General features: G+C 52.1%; 17 non-coding genes across 17 annotated transcripts; all 17 read right to left on the bottom strand.

Moving 5' to 3' along the window:
• Positions 1-699: 699 nt before the first annotated feature.
• LOC126112430 (5S ribosomal RNA) lies at positions 700-818 on the bottom strand. Its single transcript, XR_007524439.1, has one exon. It is a non-coding gene; the product is annotated as a 5S ribosomal RNA (ribosomal RNA).
• Positions 819-2,150: 1,332 nt separating this feature from the next.
• Positions 2,151-2,269, bottom strand: LOC126112429 (5S ribosomal RNA). The gene has a single exon (XR_007524438.1). It is a non-coding gene; the product is annotated as a 5S ribosomal RNA (ribosomal RNA).
• A 1,332-nt stretch (positions 2,270-3,601) lies between these two features.
• LOC126112426 (5S ribosomal RNA) lies at positions 3,602-3,720 on the bottom strand. The gene has a single exon (XR_007524436.1). It is a non-coding gene; the product is annotated as a 5S ribosomal RNA (ribosomal RNA).
• Positions 3,721-5,052: 1,332 nt separating this feature from the next.
• On the bottom strand, positions 5,053-5,171 carry LOC126112425 (5S ribosomal RNA). Its single transcript, XR_007524435.1, has one exon. It is a non-coding gene; the product is annotated as a 5S ribosomal RNA (ribosomal RNA).
• A 1,332-nt stretch (positions 5,172-6,503) lies between these two features.
• LOC126112424 (5S ribosomal RNA) lies at positions 6,504-6,622 on the bottom strand. Its single transcript, XR_007524434.1, has one exon. It is a non-coding gene; the product is annotated as a 5S ribosomal RNA (ribosomal RNA).
• A 1,332-nt stretch (positions 6,623-7,954) lies between these two features.
• On the bottom strand, positions 7,955-8,073 carry LOC126112423 (5S ribosomal RNA). Its single transcript, XR_007524433.1, has one exon. It is a non-coding gene; the product is annotated as a 5S ribosomal RNA (ribosomal RNA).
• A 1,332-nt stretch (positions 8,074-9,405) lies between these two features.
• Positions 9,406-9,524, bottom strand: LOC126112422 (5S ribosomal RNA). The gene has a single exon (XR_007524432.1). It is a non-coding gene; the product is annotated as a 5S ribosomal RNA (ribosomal RNA).
• A 1,332-nt stretch (positions 9,525-10,856) lies between these two features.
• Positions 10,857-10,975, bottom strand: LOC126112421 (5S ribosomal RNA). The gene has a single exon (XR_007524431.1). It is a non-coding gene; the product is annotated as a 5S ribosomal RNA (ribosomal RNA).
• Positions 10,976-12,307: 1,332 nt separating this feature from the next.
• LOC126112420 (5S ribosomal RNA) lies at positions 12,308-12,426 on the bottom strand. The gene has a single exon (XR_007524430.1). It is a non-coding gene; the product is annotated as a 5S ribosomal RNA (ribosomal RNA).
• Positions 12,427-13,758: 1,332 nt separating this feature from the next.
• Positions 13,759-13,877, bottom strand: LOC126112419 (5S ribosomal RNA). Its single transcript, XR_007524429.1, has one exon. It is a non-coding gene; the product is annotated as a 5S ribosomal RNA (ribosomal RNA).
• A 1,332-nt stretch (positions 13,878-15,209) lies between these two features.
• On the bottom strand, positions 15,210-15,328 carry LOC126112418 (5S ribosomal RNA). The gene has a single exon (XR_007524428.1). It is a non-coding gene; the product is annotated as a 5S ribosomal RNA (ribosomal RNA).
• Positions 15,329-16,660: 1,332 nt separating this feature from the next.
• On the bottom strand, positions 16,661-16,779 carry LOC126112416 (5S ribosomal RNA). The gene has a single exon (XR_007524427.1). It is a non-coding gene; the product is annotated as a 5S ribosomal RNA (ribosomal RNA).
• A 1,332-nt stretch (positions 16,780-18,111) lies between these two features.
• Positions 18,112-18,230, bottom strand: LOC126112433 (5S ribosomal RNA). Its single transcript, XR_007524442.1, has one exon. It is a non-coding gene; the product is annotated as a 5S ribosomal RNA (ribosomal RNA).
• Positions 18,231-19,562: 1,332 nt separating this feature from the next.
• Positions 19,563-19,681, bottom strand: LOC126112432 (5S ribosomal RNA). The gene has a single exon (XR_007524441.1). It is a non-coding gene; the product is annotated as a 5S ribosomal RNA (ribosomal RNA).
• A 1,331-nt stretch (positions 19,682-21,012) lies between these two features.
• On the bottom strand, positions 21,013-21,131 carry LOC126112431 (5S ribosomal RNA). The gene has a single exon (XR_007524440.1). It is a non-coding gene; the product is annotated as a 5S ribosomal RNA (ribosomal RNA).
• Positions 21,132-22,463: 1,332 nt separating this feature from the next.
• Positions 22,464-22,582, bottom strand: LOC126112427 (5S ribosomal RNA). Its single transcript, XR_007524437.1, has one exon. It is a non-coding gene; the product is annotated as a 5S ribosomal RNA (ribosomal RNA).
• A 1,333-nt stretch (positions 22,583-23,915) lies between these two features.
• Positions 23,916-24,034, bottom strand: LOC126112415 (5S ribosomal RNA). Its single transcript, XR_007524426.1, has one exon. It is a non-coding gene; the product is annotated as a 5S ribosomal RNA (ribosomal RNA).
• Positions 24,035-24,688: the final 654 nt, after the last annotated feature.

Below are 24,688 nucleotides of genomic sequence, written 5' to 3'. Positions count from 1 at the left end.
GGCGGTTCGACAAAGCATCCATCTCTTGTTGCGACGAAAGATAAATTTTTGTTTACAAATTTGCGCATGTACACTGCTACAAAACAATAAGCCCTGACGTATTTCGCAACATTTCTGCCGCTTCATACTGTTTTGTTATTTCCAGAGACACTTTGGAAATCTTCCTTGGCACACGCTTCTTCAAACTGAGTTCCCTAATATCGTATCTGTTGCTTATTACAACAGATTTAAGTCATTGTGGAAACATCTTCGTCGCATCGGAAAGGTAGCATGAAGAGAGGGCTGGCGGGGGTGGCGACAAGAAAGCAAAATATGAAGACAGCCAGAGGTCCCAGGCAGTCACCGATCCGATTACTAACGTTGTTGTTTAACTTGGGTGATGGCTCGAGAACGGTTGATTTTTTTTTTTTTATATATATTTAGTTAGTTTTCGGAATTTAGCACTGCTACGTAACAGTAGGCTCTGACGCATTTCAAGAACACATCTGTCGATTGGTAGTGTTTTGTCATTTTCAACGAGTTCCTAGCAGTCTTCCTTCGCGCATTCTTACTCAAACCGAGTTCATTACCGTAATTTCGTATCTTACGTTTGATACAGTAGTTGAAAATGCTTGTGGAAGCATCTTTGTCACACCTGATAGTTAGTATGAAAAAGAGGCCTGGCAGGTGTAGCGACGTAAAAATGAAAAAATGAGATAGAGCCAACAGCACCCGGTGTTCCCAGGCGGTCACCCATCCAAGTACTAACCGGGCCCGATGTTGCTTAACTTCGGTGATCGGACGAGAACCGGTGTATTCAACATGGTATGGCCGTTGGCGTCCTTATACTGTAGCCGCACCACAGAAGAAGCATTCGCCTCTTCTCCCAACACACGCAATCGCTGCTTTCCGTGGCACATTTGACGCAAAGCGCGTCTTTCCACCTCGAAGGTGGCGCGGAGTGCGCGCTCGCCTCGGCGTCTCATAGGCGACTGCCGAACGTAGGTGAGACGCACAACACAGCTGCTCGATGCACCGCCTGTCATTCGTTTGGTGCGTGCGGCCTCCGACACCCGCTGGCGACGCACCTTGTTCCTGTTATCCGGCGCAGGGCTTGCGCGCGGCCGGGCGGCGGGGGGACTGCGCGGGGTGTTGCCGTGTCCTGCTGGACCGACGGAAGCTTTCTCACCTGCCTGACACACGCCGCGCTTCCAGATTTATGCGTAATTTGCGCGGTGCATTTGCATTCGCGCCTGTCCCCCCTCCCGTCCCGACTTGTCCCGACTTTGCTCGACTGCCGCTCGCTGCCGCTCGGGTCGCGGCCCATATGATAGCACAAGCACGAGAAACATCTGCGAGACGGGCGCGGGCCTGACCGGCGTGTCCGAGACGCCGTGGGCGGCCGTTCGGAGCTACTAGAGCAGCGCTGTGCCGTGCCGTGGAAAGGTGCGAAATCAAGCACAGAAGACACAGGCGGTTCGACAAAGCATCCATCTCTTGTTGCGACGAAAGATAAATTTTTGTTTACAAATTTGCGCATGTACACTGCTACAAAACAATAAGCCCTGACGTATTTCGCAACATTTCTGCCGCTTCATACTGTTTTGTTATTTCCAGAGACACTTTGGAAATCTTCCTTGGCACACGCTTCTTCAAACTGAGTTCCCTAATATCGTATCTGTTGCTTATTACAACAGATTTAAGTCATTGTGGAAACATCTTCGTCGCATCGGAAAGGTAGCATGAAGAGAGGGCTGGCGGGGGTGGCGACAAGAAAGCAAAATATGAAGACAGCCAGAGGTCCCAGGCAGTCACCGATCCGATTACTAACGTTGTTGTTTAACTTGGGTGATGGCTCGAGAACGGTTGATTTTTTTTTTTTTATATATATTTAGTTAGTTTTCGGAATTTAGCACTGCTACGTAACAGTAGGCTCTGACGCATTTCAAGAACACATCTGTCGATTGGTAGTGTTTTGTCATTTTCAACGAGTTCCTAGCAGTCTTCCTTCGCGCATTCTTACTCAAACCGAGTTCATTACCGTAATTTCGTATCTTACGTTTGATACAGTAGTTGAAAATGCTTGTGGAAGCATCTTTGTCACACCTGATAGTTAGTATGAAAAAGAGGCCTGGCAGGTGTAGCGACGTAAAAATGAAAAAATGAGATAGAGCCAACAGCACCCGGTGTTCCCAGGCGGTCACCCATCCAAGTACTAACCGGGCCCGATGTTGCTTAACTTCGGTGATCGGACGAGAACCGGTGTATTCAACATGGTATGGCCGTTGGCGTCCTTATACTGTAGCCGCACCACAGAAGAAGCATTCGCCTCTTCTCCCAACACACGCAATCGCTGCTTTCCGTGGCACATTTGACGCAAAGCGCGTCTTTCCACCTCGAAGGTGGCGCGGAGTGCGCGCTCGCCTCGGCGTCTCATAGGCGACTGCCGAACGTAGGTGAGACGCACAACACAGCTGCTCGATGCACCGCCTGTCATTCGTTTGGTGCGTGCGGCCTCCGACACCCGCTGGCGACGCACCTTGTTCCTGTTATCCGGCGCAGGGCTTGCGCGCGGCCGGGCGGCGGGGGGACTGCGCGGGGTGTTGCCGTGTCCTGCTGGACCGACGGAAGCTTTCTCACCTGCCTGACACACGCCGCGCTTCCAGATTTATGCGTAATTTGCGCGGTGCATTTGCATTCGCGCCTGTCCCCCCTCCCGTCCCGACTTGTCCCGACTTTGCTCGACTGCCGCTCGCTGCCGCTCGGGTCGCGGCCCATATGATAGCACAAGCACGAGAAACATCTGCGAGACGGGCGCGGGCCTGACCGGCGTGTCCGAGACGCCGTGGGCGGCCGTTCGGAGCTACTAGAGCAGCGCTGTGCCGTGCCGTGGAAAGGTGCGAAATCAAGCACAGAAGACACAGGCGGTTCGACAAAGCATCCATCTCTTGTTGCGACGAAAGATAAATTTTTGTTTACAAATTTGCGCATGTACACTGCTACAAAACAATAAGCCCTGACGTATTTCGCAACATTTCTGCCGCTTCATACTGTTTTGTTATTTCCAGAGACACTTTGGAAATCTTCCTTGGCACACGCTTCTTCAAACTGAGTTCCCTAATATCGTATCTGTTGCTTATTACAACAGATTTAAGTCATTGTGGAAACATCTTCGTCGCATCGGAAAGGTAGCATGAAGAGAGGGCTGGCGGGGGTGGCGACAAGAAAGCAAAATATGAAGACAGCCAGAGGTCCCAGGCAGTCACCGATCCGATTACTAACGTTGTTGTTTAACTTGGGTGATGGCTCGAGAACGGTTGATTTTTTTTTTTTTATATATATTTAGTTAGTTTTCGGAATTTAGCACTGCTACGTAACAGTAGGCTCTGACGCATTTCAAGAACACATCTGTCGATTGGTAGTGTTTTGTCATTTTCAACGAGTTCCTAGCAGTCTTCCTTCGCGCATTCTTACTCAAACCGAGTTCATTACCGTAATTTCGTATCTTACGTTTGATACAGTAGTTGAAAATGCTTGTGGAAGCATCTTTGTCACACCTGATAGTTAGTATGAAAAAGAGGCCTGGCAGGTGTAGCGACGTAAAAATGAAAAAATGAGATAGAGCCAACAGCACCCGGTGTTCCCAGGCGGTCACCCATCCAAGTACTAACCGGGCCCGATGTTGCTTAACTTCGGTGATCGGACGAGAACCGGTGTATTCAACATGGTATGGCCGTTGGCGTCCTTATACTGTAGCCGCACCACAGAAGAAGCATTCGCCTCTTCTCCCAACACACGCAATCGCTGCTTTCCGTGGCACATTTGACGCAAAGCGCGTCTTTCCACCTCGAAGGTGGCGCGGAGTGCGCGCTCGCCTCGGCGTCTCATAGGCGACTGCCGAACGTAGGTGAGACGCACAACACAGCTGCTCGATGCACCGCCTGTCATTCGTTTGGTGCGTGCGGCCTCCGACACCCGCTGGCGACGCACCTTGTTCCTGTTATCCGGCGCAGGGCTTGCGCGCGGCCGGGCGGCGGGGGGACTGCGCGGGGTGTTGCCGTGTCCTGCTGGACCGACGGAAGCTTTCTCACCTGCCTGACACACGCCGCGCTTCCAGATTTATGCGTAATTTGCGCGGTGCATTTGCATTCGCGCCTGTCCCCCCTCCCGTCCCGACTTGTCCCGACTTTGCTCGACTGCCGCTCGCTGCCGCTCGGGTCGCGGCCCATATGATAGCACAAGCACGAGAAACATCTGCGAGACGGGCGCGGGCCTGACCGGCGTGTCCGAGACGCCGTGGGCGGCCGTTCGGAGCTACTAGAGCAGCGCTGTGCCGTGCCGTGGAAAGGTGCGAAATCAAGCACAGAAGACACAGGCGGTTCGACAAAGCATCCATCTCTTGTTGCGACGAAAGATAAATTTTTGTTTACAAATTTGCGCATGTACACTGCTACAAAACAATAAGCCCTGACGTATTTCGCAACATTTCTGCCGCTTCATACTGTTTTGTTATTTCCAGAGACACTTTGGAAATCTTCCTTGGCACACGCTTCTTCAAACTGAGTTCCCTAATATCGTATCTGTTGCTTATTACAACAGATTTAAGTCATTGTGGAAACATCTTCGTCGCATCGGAAAGGTAGCATGAAGAGAGGGCTGGCGGGGGTGGCGACAAGAAAGCAAAATATGAAGACAGCCAGAGGTCCCAGGCAGTCACCGATCCGATTACTAACGTTGTTGTTTAACTTGGGTGATGGCTCGAGAACGGTTGATTTTTTTTTTTTTATATATATTTAGTTAGTTTTCGGAATTTAGCACTGCTACGTAACAGTAGGCTCTGACGCATTTCAAGAACACATCTGTCGATTGGTAGTGTTTTGTCATTTTCAACGAGTTCCTAGCAGTCTTCCTTCGCGCATTCTTACTCAAACCGAGTTCATTACCGTAATTTCGTATCTTACGTTTGATACAGTAGTTGAAAATGCTTGTGGAAGCATCTTTGTCACACCTGATAGTTAGTATGAAAAAGAGGCCTGGCAGGTGTAGCGACGTAAAAATGAAAAAATGAGATAGAGCCAACAGCACCCGGTGTTCCCAGGCGGTCACCCATCCAAGTACTAACCGGGCCCGATGTTGCTTAACTTCGGTGATCGGACGAGAACCGGTGTATTCAACATGGTATGGCCGTTGGCGTCCTTATACTGTAGCCGCACCACAGAAGAAGCATTCGCCTCTTCTCCCAACACACGCAATCGCTGCTTTCCGTGGCACATTTGACGCAAAGCGCGTCTTTCCACCTCGAAGGTGGCGCGGAGTGCGCGCTCGCCTCGGCGTCTCATAGGCGACTGCCGAACGTAGGTGAGACGCACAACACAGCTGCTCGATGCACCGCCTGTCATTCGTTTGGTGCGTGCGGCCTCCGACACCCGCTGGCGACGCACCTTGTTCCTGTTATCCGGCGCAGGGCTTGCGCGCGGCCGGGCGGCGGGGGGACTGCGCGGGGTGTTGCCGTGTCCTGCTGGACCGACGGAAGCTTTCTCACCTGCCTGACACACGCCGCGCTTCCAGATTTATGCGTAATTTGCGCGGTGCATTTGCATTCGCGCCTGTCCCCCCTCCCGTCCCGACTTGTCCCGACTTTGCTCGACTGCCGCTCGCTGCCGCTCGGGTCGCGGCCCATATGATAGCACAAGCACGAGAAACATCTGCGAGACGGGCGCGGGCCTGACCGGCGTGTCCGAGACGCCGTGGGCGGCCGTTCGGAGCTACTAGAGCAGCGCTGTGCCGTGCCGTGGAAAGGTGCGAAATCAAGCACAGAAGACACAGGCGGTTCGACAAAGCATCCATCTCTTGTTGCGACGAAAGATAAATTTTTGTTTACAAATTTGCGCATGTACACTGCTACAAAACAATAAGCCCTGACGTATTTCGCAACATTTCTGCCGCTTCATACTGTTTTGTTATTTCCAGAGACACTTTGGAAATCTTCCTTGGCACACGCTTCTTCAAACTGAGTTCCCTAATATCGTATCTGTTGCTTATTACAACAGATTTAAGTCATTGTGGAAACATCTTCGTCGCATCGGAAAGGTAGCATGAAGAGAGGGCTGGCGGGGGTGGCGACAAGAAAGCAAAATATGAAGACAGCCAGAGGTCCCAGGCAGTCACCGATCCGATTACTAACGTTGTTGTTTAACTTGGGTGATGGCTCGAGAACGGTTGATTTTTTTTTTTTTATATATATTTAGTTAGTTTTCGGAATTTAGCACTGCTACGTAACAGTAGGCTCTGACGCATTTCAAGAACACATCTGTCGATTGGTAGTGTTTTGTCATTTTCAACGAGTTCCTAGCAGTCTTCCTTCGCGCATTCTTACTCAAACCGAGTTCATTACCGTAATTTCGTATCTTACGTTTGATACAGTAGTTGAAAATGCTTGTGGAAGCATCTTTGTCACACCTGATAGTTAGTATGAAAAAGAGGCCTGGCAGGTGTAGCGACGTAAAAATGAAAAAATGAGATAGAGCCAACAGCACCCGGTGTTCCCAGGCGGTCACCCATCCAAGTACTAACCGGGCCCGATGTTGCTTAACTTCGGTGATCGGACGAGAACCGGTGTATTCAACATGGTATGGCCGTTGGCGTCCTTATACTGTAGCCGCACCACAGAAGAAGCATTCGCCTCTTCTCCCAACACACGCAATCGCTGCTTTCCGTGGCACATTTGACGCAAAGCGCGTCTTTCCACCTCGAAGGTGGCGCGGAGTGCGCGCTCGCCTCGGCGTCTCATAGGCGACTGCCGAACGTAGGTGAGACGCACAACACAGCTGCTCGATGCACCGCCTGTCATTCGTTTGGTGCGTGCGGCCTCCGACACCCGCTGGCGACGCACCTTGTTCCTGTTATCCGGCGCAGGGCTTGCGCGCGGCCGGGCGGCGGGGGGACTGCGCGGGGTGTTGCCGTGTCCTGCTGGACCGACGGAAGCTTTCTCACCTGCCTGACACACGCCGCGCTTCCAGATTTATGCGTAATTTGCGCGGTGCATTTGCATTCGCGCCTGTCCCCCCTCCCGTCCCGACTTGTCCCGACTTTGCTCGACTGCCGCTCGCTGCCGCTCGGGTCGCGGCCCATATGATAGCACAAGCACGAGAAACATCTGCGAGACGGGCGCGGGCCTGACCGGCGTGTCCGAGACGCCGTGGGCGGCCGTTCGGAGCTACTAGAGCAGCGCTGTGCCGTGCCGTGGAAAGGTGCGAAATCAAGCACAGAAGACACAGGCGGTTCGACAAAGCATCCATCTCTTGTTGCGACGAAAGATAAATTTTTGTTTACAAATTTGCGCATGTACACTGCTACAAAACAATAAGCCCTGACGTATTTCGCAACATTTCTGCCGCTTCATACTGTTTTGTTATTTCCAGAGACACTTTGGAAATCTTCCTTGGCACACGCTTCTTCAAACTGAGTTCCCTAATATCGTATCTGTTGCTTATTACAACAGATTTAAGTCATTGTGGAAACATCTTCGTCGCATCGGAAAGGTAGCATGAAGAGAGGGCTGGCGGGGGTGGCGACAAGAAAGCAAAATATGAAGACAGCCAGAGGTCCCAGGCAGTCACCGATCCGATTACTAACGTTGTTGTTTAACTTGGGTGATGGCTCGAGAACGGTTGATTTTTTTTTTTTTATATATATTTAGTTAGTTTTCGGAATTTAGCACTGCTACGTAACAGTAGGCTCTGACGCATTTCAAGAACACATCTGTCGATTGGTAGTGTTTTGTCATTTTCAACGAGTTCCTAGCAGTCTTCCTTCGCGCATTCTTACTCAAACCGAGTTCATTACCGTAATTTCGTATCTTACGTTTGATACAGTAGTTGAAAATGCTTGTGGAAGCATCTTTGTCACACCTGATAGTTAGTATGAAAAAGAGGCCTGGCAGGTGTAGCGACGTAAAAATGAAAAAATGAGATAGAGCCAACAGCACCCGGTGTTCCCAGGCGGTCACCCATCCAAGTACTAACCGGGCCCGATGTTGCTTAACTTCGGTGATCGGACGAGAACCGGTGTATTCAACATGGTATGGCCGTTGGCGTCCTTATACTGTAGCCGCACCACAGAAGAAGCATTCGCCTCTTCTCCCAACACACGCAATCGCTGCTTTCCGTGGCACATTTGACGCAAAGCGCGTCTTTCCACCTCGAAGGTGGCGCGGAGTGCGCGCTCGCCTCGGCGTCTCATAGGCGACTGCCGAACGTAGGTGAGACGCACAACACAGCTGCTCGATGCACCGCCTGTCATTCGTTTGGTGCGTGCGGCCTCCGACACCCGCTGGCGACGCACCTTGTTCCTGTTATCCGGCGCAGGGCTTGCGCGCGGCCGGGCGGCGGGGGGACTGCGCGGGGTGTTGCCGTGTCCTGCTGGACCGACGGAAGCTTTCTCACCTGCCTGACACACGCCGCGCTTCCAGATTTATGCGTAATTTGCGCGGTGCATTTGCATTCGCGCCTGTCCCCCCTCCCGTCCCGACTTGTCCCGACTTTGCTCGACTGCCGCTCGCTGCCGCTCGGGTCGCGGCCCATATGATAGCACAAGCACGAGAAACATCTGCGAGACGGGCGCGGGCCTGACCGGCGTGTCCGAGACGCCGTGGGCGGCCGTTCGGAGCTACTAGAGCAGCGCTGTGCCGTGCCGTGGAAAGGTGCGAAATCAAGCACAGAAGACACAGGCGGTTCGACAAAGCATCCATCTCTTGTTGCGACGAAAGATAAATTTTTGTTTACAAATTTGCGCATGTACACTGCTACAAAACAATAAGCCCTGACGTATTTCGCAACATTTCTGCCGCTTCATACTGTTTTGTTATTTCCAGAGACACTTTGGAAATCTTCCTTGGCACACGCTTCTTCAAACTGAGTTCCCTAATATCGTATCTGTTGCTTATTACAACAGATTTAAGTCATTGTGGAAACATCTTCGTCGCATCGGAAAGGTAGCATGAAGAGAGGGCTGGTGGGGGTGGCGACAAGAAAGCAAAATATGAAGACAGCCAGAGGTCCCAGGCAGTCACCGATCCGATTACTAACGTTGTTGTTTAACTTGGGTGATGGCTCGAGAACGGTTGATTTTTTTTTTTTTATATATATTTAGTTAGTTTTCGGAATTTAGCACTGCTACGTAACAGTAGGCTCTGACGCATTTCAAGAACACATCTGTCGATTGGTAGTGTTTTGTCATTTTCAACGAGTTCCTAGCAGTCTTCCTTCGCGCATTCTTACTCAAACCGAGTTCATTACCGTAATTTCGTATCTTACGTTTGATACAGTAGTTGAAAATGCTTGTGGAAGCATCTTTGTCACACCTGATAGTTAGTATGAAAAAGAGGCCTGGCAGGTGTAGCGACGTAAAAATGAAAAAATGAGATAGAGCCAACAGCACCCGGTGTTCCCAGGCGGTCACCCATCCAAGTACTAACCGGGCCCGATGTTGCTTAACTTCGGTGATCGGACGAGAACCGGTGTATTCAACATGGTATGGCCGTTGGCGTCCTTATACTGTAGCCGCACCACAGAAGAAGCATTCGCCTCTTCTCCCAACACACGCAATCGCTGCTTTCCGTGGCACATTTGACGCAAAGCGCGTCTTTCCACCTCGAAGGTGGCGCGGAGTGCGCGCTCGCCTCGGCGTCTCATAGGCGACTGCCGAACGTAGGTGAGACGCACAACACAGCTGCTCGATGCACCGCCTGTCATTCGTTTGGTGCGTGCGGCCTCCGACACCCGCTGGCGACGCACCTTGTTCCTGTTATCCGGCGCAGGGCTTGCGCGCGGCCGGGCGGCGGGGGGACTGCGCGGGGTGTTGCCGTGTCCTGCTGGACCGACGGAAGCTTTCTCACCTGCCTGACACACGCCGCGCTTCCAGATTTATGCGTAATTTGCGCGGTGCATTTGCATTCGCGCCTGTCCCCCCTCCCGTCCCGACTTGTCCCGACTTTGCTCGACTGCCGCTCGCTGCCGCTCGGGTCGCGGCCCATATGATAGCACAAGCACGAGAAACATCTGCGAGACGGGCGCGGGCCTGACCGGCGTGTCCGAGACGCCGTGGGCGGCCGTTCGGAGCTACTAGAGCAGCGCTGTGCCGTGCCGTGGAAAGGTGCGAAATCAAGCACAGAAGACACAGGCGGTTCGACAAAGCATCCATCTCTTGTTGCGACGAAAGATAAATTTTTGTTTACAAATTTGCGCATGTACACTGCTACAAAACAATAAGCCCTGACGTATTTCGCAACATTTCTGCCGCTTCATACTGTTTTGTTATTTCCAGAGACACTTTGGAAATCTTCCTTGGCACACGCTTCTTCAAACTGAGTTCCCTAATATCGTATCTGTTGCTTATTACAACAGATTTAAGTCATTGTGGAAACATCTTCGTCGCATCGGAAAGGTAGCATGAAGAGAGGGCTGGCGGGGGTGGCGACAAGAAAGCAAAATATGAAGACAGCCAGAGGTCCCAGGCAGTCACCGATCCGATTACTAACGTTGTTGTTTAACTTGGGTGATGGCTCGAGAACGGTTGATTTTTTTTTTTTTATATATATTTAGTTAGTTTTCGGAATTTAGCACTGCTACGTAACAGTAGGCTCTGACGCATTTCAAGAACACATCTGTCGATTGGTAGTGTTTTGTCATTTTCAACGAGTTCCTAGCAGTCTTCCTTCGCGCATTCTTACTCAAACCGAGTTCATTACCGTAATTTCGTATCTTACGTTTGATACAGTAGTTGAAAATGCTTGTGGAAGCATCTTTGTCACACCTGATAGTTAGTATGAAAAAGAGGCCTGGCAGGTGTAGCGACGTAAAAATGAAAAAATGAGATAGAGCCAACAGCACCCGGTGTTCCCAGGCGGTCACCCATCCAAGTACTAACCGGGCCCGATGTTGCTTAACTTCGGTGATCGGACGAGAACCGGTGTATTCAACATGGTATGGCCGTTGGCGTCCTTATACTGTAGCCGCACCACAGAAGAAGCATTCGCCTCTTCTCCCAACACACGCAATCGCTGCTTTCCGTGGCACATTTGACGCAAAGCGCGTCTTTCCACCTCGAAGGTGGCGCGGAGTGCGCGCTCGCCTCGGCGTCTCATAGGCGACTGCCGAACGTAGGTGAGACGCACAACACAGCTGCTCGATGCACCGCCTGTCATTCGTTTGGTGCGTGCGGCCTCCGACACCCGCTGGCGACGCACCTTGTTCCTGTTATCCGGCGCAGGGCTTGCGCGCGGCCGGGCGGCGGGGGGACTGCGCGGGGTGTTGCCGTGTCCTGCTGGACCGACGGAAGCTTTCTCACCTGCCTGACACACGCCGCGCTTCCAGATTTATGCGTAATTTGCGCGGTGCATTTGCATTCGCGCCTGTCCCCCCTCCCGTCCCGACTTGTCCCGACTTTGCTCGACTGCCGCTCGCTGCCGCTCGGGTCGCGGCCCATATGATAGCACAAGCACGAGAAACATCTGCGAGACGGGCGCGGGCCTGACCGGCGTGTCCGAGACGCCGTGGGCGGCCGTTCGGAGCTACTAGAGCAGCGCTGTGCCGTGCCGTGGAAAGGTGCGAAATCAAGCACAGAAGACACAGGCGGTTCGACAAAGCATCCATCTCTTGTTGCGACGAAAGATAAATTTTTGTTTACAAATTTGCGCATGTACACTGCTACAAAACAATAAGCCCTGACGTATTTCGCAACATTTCTGCCGCTTCATACTGTTTTGTTATTTCCAGAGACACTTTGGAAATCTTCCTTGGCACACGCTTCTTCAAACTGAGTTCCCTAATATCGTATCTGTTGCTTATTACAACAGATTTAAGTCATTGTGGAAACATCTTCGTCGCATCGGAAAGGTAGCATGAAGAGAGGGCTGGCGGGGGTGGCGACAAGAAAGCAAAATATGAAGACAGCCAGAGGTCCCAGGCAGTCACCGATCCGATTACTAACGTTGTTGTTTAACTTGGGTGATGGCTCGAGAACGGTTGATTTTTTTTTTTTTATATATATTTAGTTAGTTTTCGGAATTTAGCACTGCTACGTAACAGTAGGCTCTGACGCATTTCAAGAACACATCTGTCGATTGGTAGTGTTTTGTCATTTTCAACGAGTTCCTAGCAGTCTTCCTTCGCGCATTCTTACTCAAACCGAGTTCATTACCGTAATTTCGTATCTTACGTTTGATACAGTAGTTGAAAATGCTTGTGGAAGCATCTTTGTCACACCTGATAGTTAGTATGAAAAAGAGGCCTGGCAGGTGTAGCGACGTAAAAATGAAAAAATGAGATAGAGCCAACAGCACCCGGTGTTCCCAGGCGGTCACCCATCCAAGTACTAACCGGGCCCGATGTTGCTTAACTTCGGTGATCGGACGAGAACCGGTGTATTCAACATGGTATGGCCGTTGGCGTCCTTATACTGTAGCCGCACCACAGAAGAAGCATTCGCCTCTTCTCCCAACACACGCAATCGCTGCTTTCCGTGGCACATTTGACGCAAAGCGCGTCTTTCCACCTCGAAGGTGGCGCGGAGTGCGCGCTCGCCTCGGCGTCTCATAGGCGACTGCCGAACGTAGGTGAGACGCACAACACAGCTGCTCGATGCACCGCCTGTCATTCGTTTGGTGCGTGCGGCCTCCGACACCCGCTGGCGACGCACCTTGTTCCTGTTATCCGGCGCAGGGCTTGCGCGCGGCCGGGCGGCGGGGGGACTGCGCGGGGTGTTGCCGTGTCCTGCTGGACCGACGGAAGCTTTCTCACCTGCCTGACACACGCCGCGCTTCCAGATTTATGCGTAATTTGCGCGGTGCATTTGCATTCGCGCCTGTCCCCCCTCCCGTCCCGACTTGTCCCGACTTTGCTCGACTGCCGCTCGCTGCCGCTCGGGTCGCGGCCCATATGATAGCACAAGCACGAGAAACATCTGCGAGACGGGCGCGGGCCTGACCGGCGTGTCCGAGACGCCGTGGGCGGCCGTTCGGAGCTACTAGAGCAGCGCTGTGCCGTGCCGTGGAAAGGTGCGAAATCAAGCACAGAAGACACAGGCGGTTCGACAAAGCATCCATCTCTTGTTGCGACGAAAGATAAATTTTTGTTTACAAATTTGCGCATGTACACTGCTACAAAACAATAAGCCCTGACGTATTTCGCAACATTTCTGCCGCTTCATACTGTTTTGTTATTTCCAGAGACACTTTGGAAATCTTCCTTGGCACACGCTTCTTCAAACTGAGTTCCCTAATATCGTATCTGTTGCTTATTACAACAGATTTAAGTCATTGTGGAAACATCTTCGTCGCATCGGAAAGGTAGCATGAAGAGAGGGCTGGCGGGGGTGGCGACAAGAAAGCAAAATATGAAGACAGCCAGAGGTCCCAGGCAGTCACCGATCCGATTACTAACGTTGTTGTTTAACTTGGGTGATGGCTCGAGAACGGTTGATTTTTTTTTTTTTATATATATTTAGTTAGTTTTCGGAATTTAGCACTGCTACGTAACAGTAGGCTCTGACGCATTTCAAGAACACATCTGTCGATTGGTAGTGTTTTGTCATTTTCAACGAGTTCCTAGCAGTCTTCCTTCGCGCATTCTTACTCAAACCGAGTTCATTACCGTAATTTCGTATCTTACGTTTGATACAGTAGTTGAAAATGCTTGTGGAAGCATCTTTGTCACACCTGATAGTTAGTATGAAAAAGAGGCCTGGCAGGTGTAGCGACGTAAAAATGAAAAAATGAGATAGAGCCAACAGCACCCGGTGTTCCCAGGCGGTCACCCATCCAAGTACTAACCGGGCCCGATGTTGCTTAACTTCGGTGATCGGACGAGAACCGGTGTATTCAACATGGTATGGCCGTTGGCGTCCTTATACTGTAGCCGCACCACAGAAGAAGCATTCGCCTCTTCTCCCAACACACGCAATCGCTGCTTTCCGTGGCACATTTGACGCAAAGCGCGTCTTTCCACCTCGAAGGTGGCGCGGAGTGCGCGCTCGCCTCGGCGTCTCATAGGCGACTGCCGAACGTAGGTGAGACGCACAACACAGCTGCTCGATGCACCGCCTGTCATTCGTTTGGTGCGTGCGGCCTCCGACACCCGCTGGCGACGCACCTTGTTCCTGTTATCCGGCGCAGGGCTTGCGCGCGGCCGGGCGGCGGGGGGACTGCGCGGGGTGTTGCCGTGTCCTGCTGGACCGACGGAAGCTTTCTCACCTGCCTGACACACGCCGCGCTTCCAGATTTATGCGTAATTTGCGCGGTGCATTTGCATTCGCGCCTGTCCCCCCTCCCGTCCCGACTTGTCCCGACTTTGCTCGACTGCCGCTCGCTGCCGCTCGGGTCGCGGCCCATATGATAGCACAAGCACGAGAAACATCTGCGAGACGGGCGCGGGCCTGACCGGCGTGTCCGAGACGCCGTGGGCGGCCGTTCGGAGCTACTAGAGCAGCGCTGTGCCGTGCCGTGGAAAGGTGCGAAATCAAGCACAGAAGACACAGGCGGTTCGACAAAGCATCCATCTCTTGTTGCGACGAAAGATAAATTTTTGTTTACAAATTTGCGCATGTACACTGCTACAAAACAATAAGCCCTGACGTATTTCGCAACATTTCTGCCGCTTCATACTGTTTTGTTATTTCCAGAGACACTTTGGAAATCTTCCTTGGCACACGCTTCTTCAAACTGAGTTCCCTAATATCGTATCTGTTGCTTATTACAACAGATTTAAGTCATTGTGGAAACATCTTCGTCGCATCGGAAAGGTAGCATGAAGAGAGGGCTGGCGGGGGTGGCGACAAGAAAGCAAAATATGAAGACAGCCAGAGGTCCCAGGCAGTCACCGATCCGATTACTAACGTTGTTGTTTAACTTGGGTGATGGCTCGAGAACGGTTGATTTTTTTTTTTTTATATATATTTAGTTAGTTTTCGGAATTTAGCACTGCTACGTAACAGTAGGCTCTGACGCATTTCAAGAACACATCTGTCGATTGGTAGTGTTTTGTCATTTTCAACGAGTTCCTAGCAGTCTTCCTTCGCGCATTCTTACTCAAACCGAGTTCATTACCGTAATTTCGTATCTTACGTTTGATACAGTAGTTGAAAATGCTTGTGGAAGCATCTTTGTCACACCTGATAGTTAGTATGAAAAAGAGGCCTGGCAGGTGTAGCGACGTAAAAATGAAAAAATGAGATAGAGCCAACAGCACCCGGTGTTCCCAGGCGGTCACCCATCCAAGTACTAACCGGGCCCGATGTTGCTTAACTTCGGTGATCGGACGAGAACCGGTGTATTCAACATGGTATGGCCGTTGGCGTCCTTATACTGTAGCCGCACCACAGAAGAAGCATTCGCCTCTTCTCCCAACACACGCAATCGCTGCTTTCCGTGGCACATTTGACGCAAAGCGCGTCTTTCCACCTCGAAGGTGGCGCGGAGTGCGCGCTCGCCTCGGCGTCTCATAGGCGACTGCCGAACGTAGGTGAGACGCACAACACAGCTGCTCGATGCACCGCCTGTCATTCGTTTGGTGCGTGCGGCCTCCGACACCCGCTGGCGACGCACCTTGTTCCTGTTATCCGGCGCAGGGCTTGCGCGCGGCCGGGCGGCGGGGGGACTGCGCGGGGTGTTGCCGTGTCCTGCTGGACCGACGGAAGCTTTCTCACCTGCCTGACACACGCCGCGCTTCCAGATTTATGCGTAATTTGCGCGGTGCATTTGCATTCGCGCCTGTCCCCCCTCCCGTCCCGACTTGTCCCGACTTTGCTCGACTGCCGCTCGCTGCCGCTCGGGTCGCGGCCCATATGATAGCACAAGCACGAGAAACATCTGCGAGACGGGCGCGGGCCTGACCGGCGTGTCCGAGACGCCGTGGGCGGCCGTTCGGAGCTACTAGAGCAGCGCTGTGCCGTGCCGTGGAAAGGTGCGAAATCAAGCACAGAAGACACAGGCGGTTCGACAAAGCATCCATCTCTTGTTGCGACGAAAGATAAATTTTTGTTTACAAATTTGCGCATGTACACTGCTACAAAACAATAAGCCCTGACGTATTTCGCAACATTTCTGCCGCTTCATACTGTTTTGTTATTTCCAGAGACACTTTGGAAATCTTCCTTGGCACACGCTTCTTCAAACTGAGTTCCCTAATATCGTATCTGTTGCTTATTACAACAGATTTAAGTCATTGTGGAAACATCTTCGTCGCATCGGAAAGGTAGCATGAAGAGAGGGCTGGCGGGGGTGGCGACAAGAAAGCAAAATATGAAGACAGCCAGAGGTCCCAGGCAGTCACCGATCCGATTACTAACGTTGTTGTTTAACTTGGGTGATGGCTCGAGAACGGTTGATTTTTTTTTTTTTATATATATTTAGTTAGTTTTCGGAATTTAGCACTGCTACGTAACAGTAGGCTCTGACGCATTTCAAGAACACATCTGTCGATTGGTAGTGTTTTGTCATTTTCAACGAGTTCCTAGCAGTCTTCCTTCGCGCATTCTTACTCAAACCGAGTTCATTACCGTAATTTCGTATCTTACGTTTGATACAGTAGTTGAAAATGCTTGTGGAAGCATCTTTGTCACACCTGATAGTTAGTATGAAAAAGAGGCCTGGCAGGTGTAGCGACGTAAAAATGAAAAAATGAGATAGAGCCAACAGCACCCGGTGTTCCCAGGCGGTCACCCATCCAAGTACTAACCGGGCCCGATGTTGCTTAACTTCGGTGATCGGACGAGAACCGGTGTATTCAACATGGTATGGCCGTTGGCGTCCTTATACTGTAGCCGCACCACAGAAGAAGCATTCGCCTCTTCTCCCAACACACGCAATCGCTGCTTTCCGTGGCACATTTGACGCAAAGCGCGTCTTTCCACCTCGAAGGTGGCGCGGAGTGCGCGCTCGCCTCGGCGTCTCATAGGCGACTGCCGAACGTAGGTGAGACGCACAACACAGCTGCTCGATGCACCGCCTGTCATTCGTTTGGTGCGTGCGGCCTCCGACACCCGCTGGCGACGCACCTTGTTCCTGTTATCCGGCGCAGGGCTTGCGCGCGGCCGGGCGGCGGGGGGACTGCGCGGGGTGTTGCCGTGTCCTGCTGGACCGACGGAAGCTTTCTCACCTGCCTGACACACGCCGCGCTTCCAGATTTATGCGTAATTTGCGCGGTGCATTTGCATTCGCGCCTGTCCCCCCTCCCGTCCCGACTTGTCCCGACTTTGCTCGACTGCCGCTCGCTGCCGCTCGGGTCGCGGCCCATATGATAGCACAAGCACGAGAAACATCTGCGAGACGGGCGCGGGCCTGACCGGCGTGTCCGAGACGCCGTGGGCGGCCGTTCGGAGCTACTAGAGCAGCGCTGTGCCGTGCCGTGGAAAGGTGCGAAATCAAGCACAGAAGACACAGGCGGTTCGACAAAGCATCCATCTCTTGTTGCGACGAAAGATAAATTTTTGTTTACAAATTTGCGCATGTACACTGCTACAAAACAATAAGCCCTGACGTATTTCGCAACATTTCTGCCGCTTCATACTGTTTTGTTATTTCCAGAGACACTTTGGAAATCTTCCTTGGCACACGCTTCTTCAAACTGAGTTCCCTAATATCGTATCTGTTGCTTATTACAACAGATTTAAGTCATTGTGGAAACATCTTCGTCGCATCGGAAAGGTAGCATGAAGAGAGGGCTGGCGGGGGTGGCGACAAGAAAGCAAAATATGAAGACAGCCAGAGGTCCCAGGCAGTCACCGATCCGATTACTAACGTTGTTGTTTAACTTGGGTGATGGCTCGAGAACGGTTGATTTTTTTTTTTTTATATATATTTAGTTAGTTTTCGGAATTTAGCACTGCTACGTAACAGTAGGCTCTGACGCATTTCAAGAACACATCTGTCGATTGGTAGTGTTTTGTCATTTTCAACGAGTTCCTAGCAGTCTTCCTTCGCGCATTCTTACTCAAACCGAGTTCATTACCGTAATTTCGTATCTTACGTTTGATACAGTAGTTGAAAATGCTTGTGGAAGCATCTTTGTCACACCTGATAGTTAGTATGAAAAAGAGGCCTGGCAGGTGTAGCGACGTAAAAATGAAAAAATGAGATAGAGCCAACAGCACCCGGTGTTCCCAGGCGGTCACCCATCCAAGTACTAACCGGGCCCGATGTTGCTTAACTTCGGTGATCGGACGAGAACCGGTGTATTCAACATGGTATGGCCGTTGGCGTCCTTATACTGTAGCCGCACCACAGAAGAAGCATTCGCCTCTTCTCCCAACACACGCAATCGCTGCTTTCCGTGGCACATTTGACGCAAAGCGCGTCTTTCCACCTCGAAGGTGGCGCGGAGTGCGCGCTCGCCTCGGCGTCTCATAGGCGACTGCCGAACGTAGGTGAGACGCACAACACAGCTGCTCGATGCACCGCCTGTCATTCGTTTGGTGCGTGCGGCCTCCGACACCCGCTGGCGACGCACCTTGTTCCTGTTATCCGGCGCAGGGCTTGCGCGCGGCCGGGCGGCGGGGGGACTGCGCGGGGTGTTGCCGTGTCCTGCTGGACCGACGGAAGCTTTCTCACCTGCCTGACACACGCCGCGCTTCCAGATTTATGCGTAATTTGCGCGGTGCATTTGCATTCGCGCCTGTCCCCCCTCCCGTCCCGACTTGTCCCGACTTTGCTCGACTGCCGCTCGCTGCCGCTCGGGTCGCGGCCCATATGATAGCACAAGCACGAGAAACATCTGCGAGACGGGCGCGGGCCTGACCGGCGTGTCCGAGACGCCGTGGGCGGCCGTTCGGAGCTACTAGAGCAGCGCTGTGCCGTGCCGTGGAAAGGTGCGAAATCAAGCACAGAAGACACAGGCGGTTCGACAAAGCATCCATCTCTTGTTGCGACGAAAGATAAATTTTTGTTTACAAATTTGCGCATGTACACTGCTACAAAACAATAAGCCCTGACGTATTTCGCAACATTTCTGCCGCTTCATACTGTTTTGTTATTTCCAGAGACACTTTGGAAATCTTCCTTGGCACACGCTTCTTCAAACTGAGTTCCCTAATATCGTATCTGTTGCTTATTACAACAGATTTAAGTCATTGTGGAAACATCTTCGTCGCATCGGAAAGGTAGCATGAAGAGAGGGCTGGCGGGGGTGGCGACAAGAAAGCAAAATATGAAGACAGCCAGAGGTCCCAGGCAGTCACCGATCCGATTACTAACGTTGTTGTTTAACTTGGGTGATGGCTCGAGAACGGTTGATTTTTTTTTTTTTATATATATTTAGTTAGTTTTCGGAATTTAGCACTGCTACGTAACAGTAGGCTCTGACGCATTTCAAGAACACATCTGTCGATTGGTAGTGTTTTGTCATTTTCAACGAGTTCCTAGCAGTCTTCCTTCGCGCATTCTTACTCAAACCGAGTTCATTACCGTAATTTCGTATCTTACGTTTGATACAGTAGTTGAAAATGCTTGTGGAAGCATCTTTGTCACACCTGATAGTTAGTATGAAAAAGAGGCCTGGCAGGTGTAGCGACGTAAAAATGAAAAAATGAGATAGAGCCAACAGCACCCGGTGTTCCCAGGCGGTCACCCATCCAAGTACTAACCGGGCCCGATGTTGCTTAACTTCGGTGATCGGACGAGAACCGGTGTATTCAACATGGTATGGCCGTTGGCGTCCTTATACTGTAGCCGCACCACAGAAGAAGCATTCGCCTCTTCTCCCAACACACGCAATCGCTGCTTTCCGTGGCACATTTGACGCAAAGCGCGTCTTTCCACCTCGAAGGTGGCGCGGAGTGCGCGCTCGCCTCGGCGTCTCATAGGCGACTGCCGAACGTAGGTGAGACGCACAACACAGCTGCTCGATGCACCGCCTGTCATTCGTTTGGTGCGTGCGGCCTCCGACACCCGCTGGCGACGCACCTTGTTCCTGTTATCCGGCGCAGGGCTTGCGCGCGGCCGGGCGGCGGGGGGACTGCGCGGGGTGTTGCCGTGTCCTGCTGGACCGACGGAAGCTTTCTCACCTGCCTGACACACGCCGCGCTTCCAGATTTATGCGTAATTTGCGCGGTGCATTTGCATTCGCGCCTGTCCCCCCTCCCGTCCCGACTTGTCCCGACTTTGCTCGACTGCCGCTCGCTGCCGCTCGGGTCGCGGCCCATATGATAGCACAAGCACGAGAAACATCTGCGAGACGGGCGCGGGCCTGACCGGCGTGTCCGAGACGCCGTGGGCGGCCGTTCGGAGCTACTAGAGCAGCGCTGTGCCGTGCCGTGGAAAGGTGCGAAATCAAGCACAGAAGACACAGGCGGTTCGACAAAGCATCCATCTCTTGTTGCGACGAAAGATAAATTTTTGTTTACAAATTTGCGCATGTACACTGCTACAAAACAATAAGCCCTGACGTATTTCGCAACATTTCTGCCGCTTCATACTGTTTTGTTATTTCCAGAGACACTTTGGAAATCTTCCTTGGCACACGCTTCTTCAAACTGAGTTCCCTAATATCGTATCTGTTGCTTATTACAACAGATTTAAGTCATTGTGGAAACATCTTCGTCGCATCGGAAAGGTAGCATGAAGAGAGGGCTGGCGGGGGTGGCGACAAGAAAGCAAAATATGAAGACAGCCAGAGGTCCCAGGCAGTCACCGATCCGATTACTAACGTTGTTGTTTAACTTGGTGATGGCTCGAGAACGGTTGATTTTTTTTTTTTTATATATATTTAGTTAGTTTTCGGAATTTAGCACTGCTACGTAACAGTAGGCTCTGACGCATTTCAAGAACACATCTGTCGATTGGTAGTGTTTTGTCATTTTCAACGAGTTCCTAGCAGTCTTCCTTCGCGCATTCTTACTCAAACCGAGTTCATTACCGTAATTTCGTATCTTACGTTTGATACAGTAGTTGAAAATGCTTGTGGAAGCATCTTTGTCACACCTGATAGTTAGTATGAAAAAGAGGCCTGGCAGGTGTAGCGACGTAAAAATGAAAAAATGAGATAGAGCCAACAGCACCCGGTGTTCCCAGGCGGTCACCCATCCAAGTACTAACCGGGCCCGATGTTGCTTAACTTCGGTGATCGGACGAGAACCGGTGTATTCAACATGGTATGGCCGTTGGCGTCCTTATACTGTAGCCGCACCACAGAAGAAGCATTCGCCTCTTCTCCCAACACACGCAATCGCTGCTTTCCGTGGCACATTTGACGCAAAGCGCGTCTTTCCACCTCGAAGGTGGCGCGGAGTGCGCGCTCGCCTCGGCGTCTCATAGGCGACTGCCGAACGTAGGTGAGACGCACAACACAGCTGCTCGATGCACCGCCTGTCATTCGTTTGGTGCGTGCGGCCTCCGACACCCGCTGGCGACGCACCTTGTTCCTGTTATCCGGCGCAGGGCTTGCGCGCGGCCGGGCGGCGGGGGGACTGCGCGGGGTGTTGCCGTGTCCTGCTGGACCGACGGAAGCTTTCTCACCTGCCTGACACACGCCGCGCTTCCAGATTTATGCGTAATTTGCGCGGTGCATTTGCATTCGCGCCTGTCCCCCCTCCCGTCCCGACTTGTCCCGACTTTGCTCGACTGCCGCTCGCTGCCGCTCGGGTCGCGGCCCATATGATAGCACAAGCACGAGAAACATCTGCGAGACGGGCGCGGGCCTGACCGGCGTGTCCGAGACGCCGTGGGCGGCCGTTCGGAGCTACTAGAGCAGCGCTGTGCCGTGCCGTGGAAAGGTGCGAAATCAAGCACAGAAGACACAGGCGGTTCGACAAAGCATCCATCTCTTGTTGCGACGAAAGATAAATTTTTGTTTACAAATTTGCGCATGTACACTGCTACAAAACAATAAGCCCTGACGTATTTCGCAACATTTCTGCCGCTTCATACTGTTTTGTTATTTCCAGAGACACTTTGGAAATCTTCCTTGGCACACGCTTCTTCAAACTGAGTTCCCTAATATCGTATCTGTTGCTTATTACAACAGATTTAAGTCATTGTGGAAACATCTTCGTCGCATCGGAAAGGTAGCATGAAGAGAGGGCTGGCGGGGGTGGCGACAAGAAAGCAAAATATGAAGACAGCCAGAGGTCCCAGGCAGTCACCGATCCGATTACTAACGTTGTTGTTTAACTTGGGTGATGGCTCGAGAACGGTTGATTTTTTTTTTTTTATATATATTTAGTTAGTTTTCGGAATTTAGCACTGCTACGTAACAGTAGGCTCTGACGCATTTCAAGAACACATCTGTCGATTGGTAGTGTTTTGTCATTTTCAACGAGTTCCTAGCAGTCTTCCTTCGCGCATTCTTACTCAAACCGAGTTCATTACCGTAATTTCGTATCTTACGTTTGATACAGTAGTTGAAAATGCTTGTGGAAGCATCTTTGTCACACCTGATAGTTAGTATGAAAAAGAGGCCTGGCAGGTGTAGCGACGTAAAAATGAAAAAATGAGATAGAGCCAACAGCACCCGGTGTTCCCAGGCGGTCACCCATCCAAGTACTAACCGGGCCCGATGTTGCTTAACTTCGGTGATCGGACGAGAACCGGTGTATTCAACATGGTATGGCCGTTGGCGTCCTTATACTGTAGCCGCACCACAGAAGAAGCATTCGCCTCTTCTCCCAACACACGCAATCGCTGCTTTCCGTGGCACATTTGACGCAAAGCGCGTCTTTCCACCTCGAAGGTGGCGCGGAGTGCGCGCTCGCCTCGGCGTCTCATAGGCGACTGCCGAACGTAGGTGAGACGCACAACACAGCTGCTCGATGCACCGCCTGTCATTCGTTTGGTGCGTGCGGCCTCCGACACCCGCTGGCGACGCACCTTGTTCCTGTTATCCGGCGCAGGGCTTGCGCGCGGCCGGGCGGCGGGGGGGACTGCGCGGGGTGTTGCCGTGTCCTGCTGGACCGACGGAAGCTTTCTCACCTGCCTGACACACGCCGCGCTTCCAGATTTATGCGTAATTTGCGCGGTGCATTTGCATTCGCGCCTGTCCCCCCTCCCGTCCCGACTTGTCCCGACTTTGCTCGACTGCCGCTCGCTGCCGCTCGGGTCGCGGCCCATATGATAGCACAAGCACGAGAAACATCTGCGAGACGGGCGCGGGCCTGACCGGCGTGTCCGAGACGCCGTGGGCGGCCGTTCGGAGCTACTAGAGCAGCGCTGTGCCGTGCCGTGGAAAGGTGCGAAATCAAGCACAGAAGACACAGGCGGTTCGACAAAGCATCCATCTCTTGTTGCGACGAAAGATAAATTTTTGTTTACAAATTTGCGCATGTACACTGCTACAAAACAATAAGCCCTGACGTATTTCGCAACATTTCTGCCGCTTCATACTGTTTTGTTATTTCCAGAGACACTTTGGAAATCTTCCTTGGCACACGCTTCTTCAAACTGAGTTCCCTAATATCGTATCTGTTGCTTATTACAACAGATTTAAGTCATTGTGGAAACATCTTCGTCGCATCGGAAAGGTAGCATGAAGAGAGGGCTGGCGGGGGTGGCGACAAGAAAGCAAAATATGAAGACAGCCAGAGGTCCCAGGCAGTCACCGATCCGATTACTAACGTTGTTGTTTAACTTGGGTGATGGCTCGAGAACGGTTGATTTTTTTTTTTTTATATATATTTAGTTAGTTTTCGGAATTTAGCACTGCTACGTAACAGTAGGCTCTGACGCATTTCAAGAACACATCTGTCGATTGGTAGTGTTTTGTCATTTTCAACGAGTTCCTAGCAGTCTTCCTTCGCGCATTCTTACTCAAAACCGAGTTCATTACCGTAATTTCGTATCTTACGTTTGATACAGTAGTTGAAAATGCTTGTGGAAGCATCTTTGTCACACCTGATAGTTAGTATGAAAAAGAGCCTGGCAGGTGTAGCGACGTAAAAATGAAAAAATGAGATAGAGCCAACAGCACCCGGTGTTCCCAGGCGGTCACCCATCCAAGTACTAACCGGGCCCGATGTTGCTTAACTTCGGTGATCGGACGAGAACCGGTGTATTCAACATGGTATGGCCGTTGGCGTCCTTATACTGTAGCCGCACCACAGAAGAAGCATTCGCCTCTTCTCCCAACACACGCAATCGCTGCTTTCCGTGGCACATTTGACGCAAAGCGCGTCTTTCCACCTCGAAGGTGGCGCGGAGTGCGCGCTCGCCTCGGCGTCTCATAGGCGACTGCCGAACGTAGGTGAGACGCACAACACAGCTGCTCGATGCACCGCCTGTCATTCGTTTGGTGCGTGCGGCCTCCGACACCCGCTGCGACGCACCTTGTTCCTGTTATCCGGCGCAGGGCTTGCGCGCGGCCGGGCGGCGGGGGGACTGCGCGGGGTGTTGCCGTGTCCTGCTGGACCGACGGAAGCTTTCTCACCTGCCTGACACACGCCGCGCTTCCAGATTTATGCGTAATTTGCGCGGTGCATTTGCATTCGCGCCTGTCCCCCCTCCCGTCCCGACTTGTCCCGACTTTGCTCGACTGCCGCTCGCTGCCGCTCGGGTCGCGGCCCATATGATAGCACAAGCACGAGAAACATCTGCGAGACGGGCGCGGGCCTGACCGGCGTGTCCGAGACGCCGTGGGCGGCCGTTCGGAGCTACTAGAGCAGCGCTGTGCCGTGCCGTGGAAAGGTGCGAAATCAAGCACAGAAGACACAGGCGGTTCGACAAAGCATCCAT

This window comes from Schistocerca cancellata, unplaced genomic scaffold, assembly GCF_023864275.1.
Source record: "Schistocerca cancellata isolate TAMUIC-IGC-003103 unplaced genomic scaffold, iqSchCanc2.1 HiC_scaffold_163, whole genome shotgun sequence".
NCBI classification, from domain to species: Eukaryota; Metazoa; Arthropoda; class Insecta; order Orthoptera; family Acrididae; genus Schistocerca; species Schistocerca cancellata.
Note: the sequence above shows the minus strand (reverse complement) of the source record. Positions and strands in the feature narration are given on the sequence as shown.